This window comes from Vulpes lagopus, chromosome 6 (genome assembly GCF_018345385.1).
Source record: "Vulpes lagopus strain Blue_001 chromosome 6, ASM1834538v1, whole genome shotgun sequence".
In the NCBI taxonomy this organism is placed as follows: domain Eukaryota; kingdom Metazoa; phylum Chordata; class Mammalia; order Carnivora; family Canidae; genus Vulpes; species Vulpes lagopus.
The window spans coordinates 48,464,811-48,478,546 of NC_054829.1; positions in this window are offsets into that span (position 1 = coordinate 48,464,811).

Sequence of the window (13,736 nt, forward strand, 5' to 3'; positions counted from 1 at the left end):
GTATTTTCCTAGGTATTTCCTAGGTATTTTCCTTGCAATAGAACACAGTACACCTAGCCCATTTTTACCACATGTCTGTATCTAGCACTAATTCAGAGCCAGATCTCTAATGCCCTAGCAAACAATTTTAAAGTCTGAACTGACAAGAGAATTTATAGATTTTGCTAATTATTATCAGAAATCTGAAGAATATATGTAAGATTCTGGCAGTGATAGATAAGAGGGAAAAGGATAAATGGTTTGGATCAATATAGTTACTGATATGGACATATTTGTTGAGCTTATGCCTAGTTCTATACATTTTTGAAAGTGGACTATTGAATCTTTATTGTTGAATTACCAGTTTTTAATTGTATATTATCAGTTTTGGCTTCATGTATTTTAGGGCTCTCTTGTCAAGTACCATATGTTTATGATTGTCATATTTTTCTCATGGATTAACACTTGTATTGTTTAAAAAGTTTTTTTTTCTATCTTGTAGTATTTCTGTTTTAAAGCCTACTTTCTTCTTGTAATACTATAGGTATTCCAGCATTTTTATGGTTGCTGTTTGTAAATATACCATTTTCCATTCTTTGCTTTCAATCTTTTTTTATATTTGAATCTAAAATGTGCCTCCTGTAAATATTTTTTAATCCTATACAAATATTTGTCTTTGAATTGGATATTTAATCCATTCACATTTAGTGTTATATTGGATATAGTTGGATTTATATTTACTTCTTGCTTTATATATGTGTCATGTCCAGTTAGCTTCTTCCTCTATTCCTCCTTGTTTCATTTTTCATTGAGTATTTCCTATGGTAACATTTACATTTCTTTGATGCTTTCTTCATTGTATTTTTAAAGTTATTTTCCTAGTGGTTTCCCTAGGATTACATATATATCTTAACAGAATCTGCATTGAATGTCAAAAAAAAAAAAAGAAAAGAAAAATAAAACACCTTAATACTAGTGAGATTTTAAAATGTTGTCTCTATACATCTAGGTAGTGATGCTCACTACCAACGTGTCTGTTGCTCTCTTAAATAATAATAGTAATAATAATAATAATAATTATTATTATTATTGTTATTTATTTATTTATTTGAGAGAGAGAGAGAGAGAGAGAGAGAGAGAGAGAGAGAATGAGTAGGACAGGGAATGCCAGAGGGAAAGAGAAAAATTTGAGCAGACTCTGCACTCAGCACAGAACCTGACAGGCTCAATCTCATGACCCTGAGATCACGACCTGAATGGAAACCAAGAATTAAACCCTTAACCAACTGTGTCACACAAGGCACCCCTACCTGTCTGTTTCTATAATTTTGGGGGAAGTGCTTTGGCTTGTGACTTCAATTCCCTTATAAATCTAAGAATACTTGTTAATTTTAATTTGTTCAGTTTTTTGCTTGTTGTTAGGCCAGAGTGATGACTTCTATGATCTTTACATGTGAAGCCAGAAAGTAGAAGTTCCTCCATTCTTTTATTTTTAACCAAATAACTCAGTCAAAGCCTTCAAAGTTAATTAAATTTGAAGTCTATAAGAAGATTATATTGCATTTTTGAATGATGTATTGGTAGTAACATATATAAGAATAAAAAATGCCTTGAGGAAAACATTAATATCTTTATTCCAACTGAGTCTCAATAATGTGAAATAAATTAGAAATCAGTGAATTACTGTTGATTCTCTTTGTTTTGTGGCTCACTCTGTATGGAATATCAGGAAGGGAGACAGAACATAAAGACTCCTAACTCTGGGAAACGAACTAGGGGTGGTGGAAGGGGAGGAGGGCGGGTGTTGGAGGGGAATGGGTGACGGGCACTGAGGCGGACACTTGACGGGATCAGCACTGAGTGTTTTTCTGTATGTTGGTAAATTGAACACCAATAAAAATTAATTTAAAAAAAGGAATATTTAAAGTGTATGTATAGTTTACTCCTTCTTGATAATTAATAATTACAATCTACAGAAATTATCATTGCAAATTTTTTGTTTAAGTTAATTTCTGTTTTTTATTCCTCCCTTTATAAATTGTTGCCTATAATGTAGCATATGTCTCAATACCTGACAGTTCATTTAATAACATTGTTCATTATACATCCAGTAGATCTCGATAGGCAAGTGGTGAATATGTGGCTTTATCTTATTATTTTGATGTATAATATTTGGTTTTGCACCAGATTTAAAGTTTACAAGGATTACAAGTAGCTCCACCAATCCCATTAACTTGCATATTCAAAATCAAAATGGTTAAGACAGTGAAAGAAAATAATTTACAAAATACAAAAATATAAATTCTCAGGAATTCTCAAAAAAGAAAATTTTATCTTAATAATTGTCAAAGCAACTCAAATTTAAAACATTTTGTAATTCAAATATATGTTGAAACTTGTGATAGCCAAGATGAAATTAAAAGCACTGAAGCACTTAAAAAGCACTTCTTCCTTAAACAAATTGAAACTTAACACAAAACAGGAAACAATACATTTTAAAATATAGGTACTTGCTTGGATCACCTATAGTACAAGACAAAAATCCACAAAAGAAGGTAAATGATCAAAATGAGCCCAGTGAGCCTCCTAACTCACTTCTGATAGATAATTTCTAGACCAAAGAACATGACAAGGAACCCATATCAAGATATATCATCTAATTGCTAAAAACCAGTAATAATATAAAAATCTTAAAAGCAATAAGAAAAAGTCATATTATATACAAAAAAGCAAAGAAAGAATGATATCAGTCTTCTTATCAGAAACAATAAAAGCCAAAACACAGTGGAGTGGCATATTAAATGATTAAACTTTTTTTCACAGGAATATATATATATATATATATATATATATATATATCCAAAAAATTGTTTTCAAAAAGAAAGACAAGCTTTTCTACCCTGTTCATAATGAAGAGTATTGCAAAAAATATCATTCCTACAAAATAATGAAAAAATGCTGATAAACTTCAAAATCTTAACTTTTTTGGTGACCATCAAAGAACTGAAGTTGCCTAGCATCAACCAACAAGCAACAGTATTTCACTGGAGGGGGTCAAGAGCATGGAGTTGGAGCTGTCTCTGATATATATATATATATATATTCCTGAAAGTTGAAAATGGAGCATAAGCACTAGGAAACCTTTCTGACACCTAGCTCCTACTCTAAGCATAGGTGAGAGAAGCTCACCACTGGAAGACTATGAAACTGTAGTACGCTGAAGGTGCTAAAAGCAACAATGGTACCCAAAATCAGATAATCTCCTAACTAGACTGGCACAAGCTCTGGCTCTAAGAGTCTAACAGGAGAGGAGCTATAAGTACTATTTACCTCAATCTTTACTTCCCTATGCTCAACATCCAGCGTGAAATCAAAATTATGAGATACCCCTAAAACAAAAATTAAACCAAAAATAATTATTGAACAATAAAGAAACCAACAGATTCAGAGCTGATTCAGATTTTGCAGTAATTGCAGAACCCAAACTTTCACTATTTGCAGACAACGTGATAGTCTATGTAGAAAACCTGAAAGGATCCATTAAAAAATTGCTGGAACTCATGAATTTAGCAAAGTTGCAGGATATAAAACTAGTCTGTAGAAATCTGTTGCATTTCTCTGCTCCAATAATGAAGCAAAAGAAAAAGAAATCAAGGAATTAATCTCATTCGCAATTACACCAAAATAATATGATACCTAGAACTAAAGAAGTAAAAGATCTATATTCTGAAAACTGTAGAACTCTTATGAAAGAAATTAAAGAGGAAACAAAGAAATAGAAAAACAACCCATGCCCATGTATTGGAAGAACAAATATTGTTAAAATGTCTATGCTACCCAAGGCAATATACACATTTTATGTGATCCCCATCAAAATACCATCAGTATTTTTCATAGAGCTAGAACAAACAATTCTAAAATTTGTATGGAGTCACAAAAGACCTTGATTAGCCAAAGCAATTATGAAAAAGCAAAACAAAACTGGAAACATTACAATTCCAGATTTCAAGTTATATTCTAAAGCTCTAATCATCATAATGGTATGGTACTGGCACAAAAACAGACACATAGATCAATGGAATAGAAGAGAGAACCAGGAATGGACCCACAACTACATGGCCAACTAATCTTTGACAAAACAGGAAAGAATATCCAATGGAAAAAAGACAGTCACTCCAACAAATAATGTTGGGAAAACTGGATAGCAGCACACAGAAGGATGAAGCTGGACCACTTTCTAACACTATACACAAAAATAAACTAAAAATGGATGAAAGACCTTAATCTGAGACAGGAAACCATCAAAATCCTATGGGAGAGCACAGAAAGCAGTCTCTTTGACCTTGGCCATAGCAACTTCATACTAGACACATTACCATAGGCAAGGGAAACAGAAAATATGAACTGTTGGGACTTCATCAAGATAAAAAGTTTCTGCATAGCAAAGGAAACAATCAACAAGACTAAAAGGCAGCCTATGGAATGGAAGAAGATATGTTTCAAAGAGATATAAATATATATAAAGGGTTAGTATATATATAAATATATATATATAATAATTATAATTATATATATACATATAAATATATATAAAGGGTTAGTATATATAAAGGGTTAGTATTCAAAATCTACAAAGAACTTATCAAACTCAACACCCAAAAAACAATTGACCCAGTTAAGAAATGGGCAAAAGACACTAATAGATCCTTTTCTGAAAAAGACATACAGATGGCTATAACAGACACATGAAAAAGCCTCAACATCATTCATTATCAGGAAAATGCAAATCAAAACCATGATGAGATACCATCTCATGTCTCTCAGGATGGCTAAAATTAACAATAGAAGAAAATAACAGATGTAGGCGAGAATGTAGAGAAAGGGGAGCCCTCTTGCATTGTTGGTGGGAATGCAAACTGGTGTAGCCAGCCACTCAGGACAACTGTACAGAGGTTCATCAAAATGTTAAAAATATACCTACCCTACAATCCAGCAACTGCACTACTAGGTATTTACCCAAAGGACACAAAAATACAGATTCAGAGGGATCCATGCACCATGATGTTTATAGCAGCATTATCAACAATAGCCAAGCTATGGAGAAAGCCCAAATATCCATCAATAAATGAATGGATAAAGAATATATATATATATATATATATATATATATATATATATGCAATGTACATACACAATGAGATATTACTCAGCCATCAAAAAGAATAAAATTTTGCCTTTACAAAAACATGGATGAGCTAGAGTATAATATGCTAAGTGAAATTAGTCAAAGAAATTCAAATACCATATGATCTCACTCACAAGTGGAATTTAAGAAAGAAAATAGATGAGCATATGCGAAGGGGGAAAAGAAAAAAAAAGGAGAGAGGAAAACAAGCCATAAGAGACTATTAACAATAGAGAACAACAATCCTTCCTTTTCATGTTTTGTTATTTGTTAATGGAGAAATATGGGCTAAATGAATGATGAGTATTAAGGAGGACACTTGTTAGGATGAGCAGTGAGGGTTATATGTAAGTGATAAATACAGAATTCTATTCCAGAAACCAATATTGCACTGTATCTTAATTACCTAAAATTTAAATTTAGAAAAAAAGAGAAAAGAAAACAACAGATTCAGAGCTGATTCAGATGTTGTAATACTCAGAAAGGAACATTAAAATTATTAATATATTAATGGGTTTAGTAGAAAAGGAGCATGTCTGAGAGCAGAAAGAAATTATGACTCAAATGGAAATGCCTGAAGTAAAAGATAAACAATATCAATAATAAAAGTGTTAACAACAAAAAGTAGAATAAGAAAGAATTTATTTGATATGCTGTTAGCTTGATTCTCTTAATTTCAGTAGCCCAGAAAACCATGTAGGTATGTGCTTACTGATGAATTTTCCTGTGCACAGCATTTCCATAATTATATTTTCTTTGTTCTATTTCACTGAATCTTCAGTCTCTTTTTCTCCCCAAATAGGTAGTAAGAAAATGAACTTCCTAGTTTGTTGCTTTGAATTGAGTACACAATTAGACATTTATATATTTTCCATATAAATATTTATCCATGCAAATGCATGTTATATATATGTGTGTGTGTGCATATACATGTTTGTATTTGTATGTGTGTGCATATCTGTTTACATAGATTCTGATCCTGAAAATTAATGTACTTGACATCCCTTTTTGGTTCCAGGTCCCTCATGAATCTCTAAGCAGTTGTCTTTTAAAACAGCAAGGTTGAATAGAAATAGTCTTGAATTCGTATTTTGTTCTGCCTCTCTTCAGATATGTTTCCTTGGGTAAATGATTTAACCTCACAGAGTGTACTGTATTGCTAAATAGGAGAAAAATATAATATCCAATACAAATGATCATTGAATTCTTATAAAGTGCTAAGCTTAGGAGCCAACACAATGAAAGTGGATATTTTCATGAGTCATAAGAATTTATTGTTATAATCAAATAAGGAGTTTCCTAAATTGTAAAATCTCATTTATATTCTTATTTTAAAATTTTGAAATCCATTTATTACTCTATAGATATTACTATATATGCTAGTTACTTTTTAAATATTTTATTTATTTATTCATGAGAGACACAGAGAGAGAGAGGCAGAGACACAGGCAGAGGGAGAAGCAGGCTCCATGCAGGCAGCCCAATGTGGGACTTGATCCCAGGACTCCAGGATCATACCCTGGGCCGAAGGCAGGTGCTAAACCACTGAGCCACCCAGGGATCCCCTTAGTTACTTTTTTCTTAAGAAGTACTGAACATGCCCTTTTCTTGTGTTCTCAATTTTCTATGCTATTAGATATGCATAAGGTGCAGTTTTTGGGTTTTATTTGAATATTTATTTTCTGTTCTCCTATATTTTATTTGAAAACTTTCCTAATTCACATTGATGTGTCTCCTGGCAAGTATATATTTCCAGTGATGACAAGACGCACTTTGACCCTTATAAAAAGTGCATTCTTATAATTATATAAACTATTTTTCCAGAAACCAAATTTAGTAGCTCTACAATCATATCATCCACTGGGAAGAATTTTTTTGCACTGCCATCAATTCCACAAATCCTTCCTTTTCCTGTGTAGGACATGGGACATTAGTGATCGTCAGTTACTATTCTAAATCTTCCCCTCTTTCCTACACCCACACTTCAGAGCTATAGATTTTTCTCTTATTAATATCTTTAAATACATGTTTTGTTATTTGACTATGATAAGAGGTATCAATTAATATTCTTCAGAAAGAACATTACCTTTAGCTTTTGAGTACAATATTTCTTCTTCTTTCTGTGCAAGTTCTTTCACTACACAGACTCTTCATGTTTTTTTTTTTTAATTGCCTGTTTTCTCACCATTGCTTTGTTTCCTAGATCACTTCTTCTGATCTTCATGATCTCTAATAGGACAGAGCACAATGTTTTTCTTCACATAGTTCCACTGTTCCTCTATCAAGTAGACCAGTTGGCATTAAGCTCATACATAATTTGGAGTATCTCCAACAGGAAGACGTTCACAGCAGGATGCCGTGAGGTTTATCAGAAATATTTCTCTTAGGACTCAGATATCTGGAGGTACCAGAAATATGTGCTTTGTGGCTCTCCCTAGCAAATCCCTACAAACTACACCAGCAAATTGATAGATTAGCATACGTTTTCACAGAAAACTTATCAGATTTGAACTCCTCCTAAGACTTTATGAGTTGCAGAAATTACGGAAGCTTGGTGTTAGCTAAGATTTTCCAGTAAACAGCCAATCAAATAAATGCTATTTGACTGGTTGGTTGTATATCGATATGTATGGATGTATATGTGTATGTATACGTACATACACACATATTCCTGGAGGTGAATTCCCCAGTCCTACTCAAACCTTCATCCTCTGTATCTCTTTCAAACCTTGTACCCTCTGTGTCTTTCTTTCTTTCTTTCTTTCTTTCTTTCTTTCTTTCTTTCTTTCTTTCTTTCTTTCTTTCTTTCTTCGTCTTTCTTCTTTCTTCGTCTTTCTTTCTTTCTTCTTTCTTTCTTTCTTTCTTTCTTTTTCTTTCTTCTTTCTCTCTTTCTTTCAGTTTCTTCTTTCTTTTTTCTTTTTCCTTCCTTCCTTTTTCCCTTCCTTCCTTGCTTCCTTTCCACATTCATTGAGAATATAGTTATTTAGAATAGCCTAGTAGTTGCTGAGTTCCTCATGATTGCCTCTAGTGGAAGGAAAACAAGCAAAACACAATTGGGTAAACAATCACATTATTTTATGTTATAAATAGTTATAATGATAATGGAAGAAGGACAGTAATAGAGAAAAATAGGAAAAATGCAGCCCTATGTCCTTCTGAGGAGTGAATAGTTAAGTAGACTTCTGAAGAAAGATAATCATTCAAGCATAAAAAAAGCGGGGGAAGGAAGCCAGAGATGAAGGATACTATGATGCAGCCTAAGAAGCAACCTCCTAAACATCACCAAAACAACCTATTGATTAAGCAGAGACTTGTTGATCAGTTACTGTGTAAAGAGACACTGGCCTTGACAGATTGCCAAGGGGAGGTTAAGGACAAGATATTTTTTATATTATTGCAGCTTGATTTAAGGCAGAAGTTTCAATTAGAGCTTATTGTCACGAACAAAGTTCCTTATATAAAATTTTAGTGTTGATGGAAACAGGGTTGAGGTTTTGAAATGGACTTTGAAGAATAAACTGTTGTTTGACAAATCCAGTTGAGTGAACTATCACTCTGTTAAAGCAGTCCTTCACCTTGATGTTGGCAAGTTGAGTAACCTGGCAAGTTCTGCTCCAGAACTTTTTGAAACCTAAGGTTATTTTTCTTCCTGGGAAAGAATTTCCTAGATAGTGAAATCATGTTCATGCAGTCAGTCTTCATTTTTTATCCTTTTAAAGAGCTCTAGTGTAGATGATTTAAAATTTCAGTATGAGAATGGTTGGAAGAATAAAAAGGCCAGATTCTAGTGCTTCCTTTGGCAGCATATACACTTTAAAAAGGACCAGCTTCTATTTAATATCCAGTAAAGCATGGTGAGGAATACCATGTCCAATGCACAAAATCATCATTGCTGTGTTTAATGAGAATAATGATCCCCGCTTGCATTCTACAAATGTCTTTCTAGCTTTTGGGTAGAGAATGGATCAGAGAATGAAAAAGAAAACAAATGTGACATTTTGCCTTCAGTCTGGTTCTATACTCAGTTAAACACATCAAATTTCTTAAACTATGAGAGTTTCATATTTCTAAAAAGGAAAAGGGTTGTATTTCTAAAAGACCTACATTTCAAGATGGACCCAGAATAGCAGATATTCCTAAAAGAAGCCTTGAATTACAAAATTTAAAACTTTTCATAAATAACAGGAACTATGAGTTTTTAAGAAGCCTTAAAGCCTTACCTCTTGAAGCCAGCATAAAATAAGAATGTTCTTATATTTTGCAACTGAATATGGATTTTTTTTCTCAGAAATAAAAAAAAAACTGACTGAAACTGTGCAGTCAGAATTATTGCCTGCCTTAAAATAACTGGATATAGGTATCATTAGCATCATTGGCTCTTTCTGCTTGGGGACTTTGATTTTTTCCTTTTAAGTGTATTTTTTTTTTCTATATGTGATAGATGACTTTTCACTCTCATTATTCCAAACTTGTTTATGATAAATTTTCTTTGATTATTTAACAATAGAAAGAGAAATGGGGCAACAAATAAAGAGGTTATTGTAATTATACAAGCAAACTACTATACTTTGGACTAATTCAGAAAAGTGTAATAAAATGAAATTGATCTATACATTAGACATTAAATGGCGGATGAAAGGGAGTCTATAATTCTATCCTTATATCCTTTGTCCATTTTTTAGAGATTAATAAAGCTAGGAATATTGGAAATGAGCCTGAAATAATTCAGAAATCATTCTTTCTTTTTATTCTACTTAACTTTTATAATGAACAAGTTTAGAAAATTTTCACACCTGCAGAAGTTTTCATCTACATCATCAGTCAATACTTGTGTAGTCCTAATGCCCACCTTCAATTGGAGTCAATTGCTCTTGGCTTCAGCTATGAAAAGATAGACTGTGAGTTCCCTATCTTTGTGGTTGTCACCCTAAGACAGGATGGCCACTGATAAAGATGTTACTCAATGAAACATTGAATTTCTTATGTCTAAGATGTTATGATAATCTACAGTAGAAAAATATTTTAAAAACCACCCTTCTCAGAATTTATAACATCTTTTCCTTTCTTTTGTTTTCTATTACAGAGTTTAGGACAGGTTGGGTAGAAAGACCTGGAGGCCACAACGACTTTGTGAGATCCAAGATCTGTATTGATCATGCCTATGCCAGTGACCAGGAACGGTAGTAATAACTCCAAATAGTAGTAAAGACAGAGAGGGTTGAGCTACTGCCAGAGGCTGGTTGCCAATCCAAATGTCCTAGTGTGTCACCATCTGGCACAAGTGTTAAAGGTTGCCAACCTCTTAAGTTAGAGCAATCATATGTATCAGCAGGTTTCCTGTCTTCTCTGATCACCAACAGATTGGTTCAAATACTACATTTTATCAAAATACGGTACTGAGACACTTTACATTGTTATGAATATAACTTGCTTAAAAATAACTTGCTTATTTGTCCTTGAAATTAAGTGTAACATTCAGATGGTAAGTAAATGTTTTTGTAAAGAGTAAAGGAAGTACAGCTGCCAACCTGTTAAAATGAAATTGCTTATTAATGATAAAAGTACAATTTTATTAAAAGAAACTTTTAAAAAACTGCTTTTAAAATAGCAGTTTTATTCTAATAAACCATCATTGATAAGATTAATGTGGTTATAATATCATTATAGGTAAAGTTTTAGGATACTGTCCTGAACAAGACATTGTCAACGATGCTGAAAGTTCTGACCTATTTTTTTATTTGGTGGAAAACTTAGCTTAAAGTTTTGATAATGATATTGAAATAACTATTAAAATAAATGTATCTTTTTTCTCAAAGGAGTAGAAAAGAAATATCCTGGAATTACAATATTTAAAGGGTTTATCTCCATGAGTGGAAAATAAACTCAAAAGTGAGATTATGTTAAATAGGTCACAAGAAATGATGCTCCTTTCTCGTGATTTAAAAGATACACTTAAATTTTCTTTTCTTTTTTTTTTTTAAGATTTATTTATTTATTTGAGAGACAGTGTAAGTGGGCAGAGGAAGAAGGAGAGAGAATTTCAAGTAGACTCCACACTGAGTGCAGAGTCCAACTCAGGGTAAATCTCAGAATTCTGACATCAGGATCTGAGCCAAAATCAAGGGTCGGATGCTTAACAAACTGCAACACCCAGGTTCCCCTTAATTTTTTTTTAATAAAAAAAGTTATAGAATTATGGAGTTAGTAAACATTGACCCTATGGAATAAATAATATTTTTGCCATTTCCAATTTCAATATGAATTTAACATACTTTTATCTAAAACAACAGCCATGCTGTTGCAAATAACATTGATTTACATACATGCTTACCACCTCTTCTTTATCCATTTATCTACTGATATATAGGTTGTATCCATATCTTGGCTATTTTAAATAATGCTGCAATAAACACAGGAGTACTTCTATCTTTTCAAATCAATGTTTTTTTTATTCTTTGGGTAAATAATAGTGAAATTACTGGATTCATATGGTAATTCTATTTTTAATTTTTGAGGAATCTCTAAACTGTTTTCCAGAGTGGCAGCACCAGTTTGCATTCCCACCAGTGGTGCATGGGGGTTCCTTTTCTCCACATCCTCACCAACACTTGTTTCTTATGTTGTTAGTTTTAACCATTTTGAGAGGTGTAAGGTGATATCTTGTTGTGATTTTGATTTGTATTTTCCTGATGAGTAATGATGTTGAGCATCTTTTCATATGTCTGCGATTATCTGTATGTCTTCTTTGGAGAAATATCTGTTCATGTCTTCTGCTCATTTCTTACTGTATTGTTTGTTATTTTGATTTGAGTTGTATAAATTCTTTATACATTTTGGATACTAACCCTTTTTGGATATGTAATTTGCAAATATCTTCTGTTCAGTAGGTTGTCCTTTAGTTTTGTTGATAGATTCCTTTGTTATGCAGATTTTTTTTTTGGCTTAGTCCCAATTGTTTATTTTTGCTTTTGTTTCCCTTGCCTCAGGAGACATATCCAGAAAATATTTCTGAGGCTAATGTCTGAGAAATTACTGCCTGTGCTCTCTCCTAGCATTTTTATGGTTTCAAGTCTCACATTTAGGTCTATAATACATTTTGAGTTTATCTTTGTTTTTGGTGTTAGAAGGTGGTCCAGATTCTCAACACTATTTTGGTGACTTTTTCCCATTGTATATTCTTACCTCCTTTGTTGAAGATTGACCATACATTATGAGTTTATTTCTAGGCTCTCTATTCTGTCCCAATTATCCATGTGTCTGTTTTTGTGCCTGTACCATACTGTTTTGATTACTGTGGCTTAGTAGTATATCTTGAAATATGGAATTGTGATTCCTCCAGTTTTGTTCTTCTCTTTCAAGACCACTTTGCTAATCAGGGTCTTATATGGTTCCACTCAAATTTTAGGATTGTTTGTTCTGTGGGAACTGCAGTTGGTATTTTGATAAGGATTCCATGAAATGTGTAGATTGCTCTGGGTAGTGTGGACATTTTAATAATATTTGTTCTCCAAATTCATGAACATGGAATATCTTTCCATTCGTTTGTGTCATTTTCAATTTCTTCCATAAATGTTTTATTGCTTTCAGAACATAGGTCTTTCATCTCTTTGGTTAGTTTTATTCCTAGGTATCTTATAGTTTTTGATGTACAGGTCTTTTACCTCCCTGGTTAAGTTTATTTTTAGGAGTTTTATCATTTTGGTGAAATTATAAATGGAGTTGTTTTCTTAATTTCTTTTTCTGCTTTTTCATTATTATTGTATAGAAATACAAGGGATTTTGTGCATTTTTTTTTCTGTGACTTGTCATTTCTAGTAGCTTTTGGTGGTGTCTTTTCTACATATAGTATCATGTCTTCTGCAAAAAGTAAAAGTTTTACTTCTACCTTACCAATTTAGGTGCTTTTTATTTCTTTTTCTTATCTGACTGCTGTGGCTAGGACTTGCAATACTATGCTGAACAGAAGTTGTAAGAGTGAACATCCTTTCCTGGTTCCTGATGTTAAGGGGAAAGTTCTCAGTTTTTCACTATTGAGTATGACACTAGCTGTGGGTTTTTCATTTATTGGCCTTATTATGTTGAGGTGTGTTCCCTCTAAACCTGCTTTTTTGAGGGTTTTTATCATGAATGGATATTGTACTTTGTCAAATTCTTTCTCTATTTGCATCTATTGAAATGATCATATGGTTTTTATCATTTCTCCTATTGATGTAATGTATCATGCTGATTGATTTATGAAAATCAACCACTCTTATATCCTTGAAATAAATCCCACTTAATTGCAGTGAATAATTTTCTTATTTTGTTGTTGGATTTGGTTTGCTAATATTTCGTTGAGGATTTTTGCATTCATGTTCATCATAGATATTGGACTGTCATTCTCTTTTGGTTGCATCTATCTGATTTTGGTATCAGGATAATGCTGGCCTTGTAAAATGCATTTGGAAGCTTTGCTTCTTCTATATTTAGAACAACCTGGGGAGAATGAGTATTAGCACTTCATTAAATGTTTGGTAGAATTCACCTGTGAAGCCATCTGGTCCTGGACTTTTGATTGGTTGGGAGTTTTTGA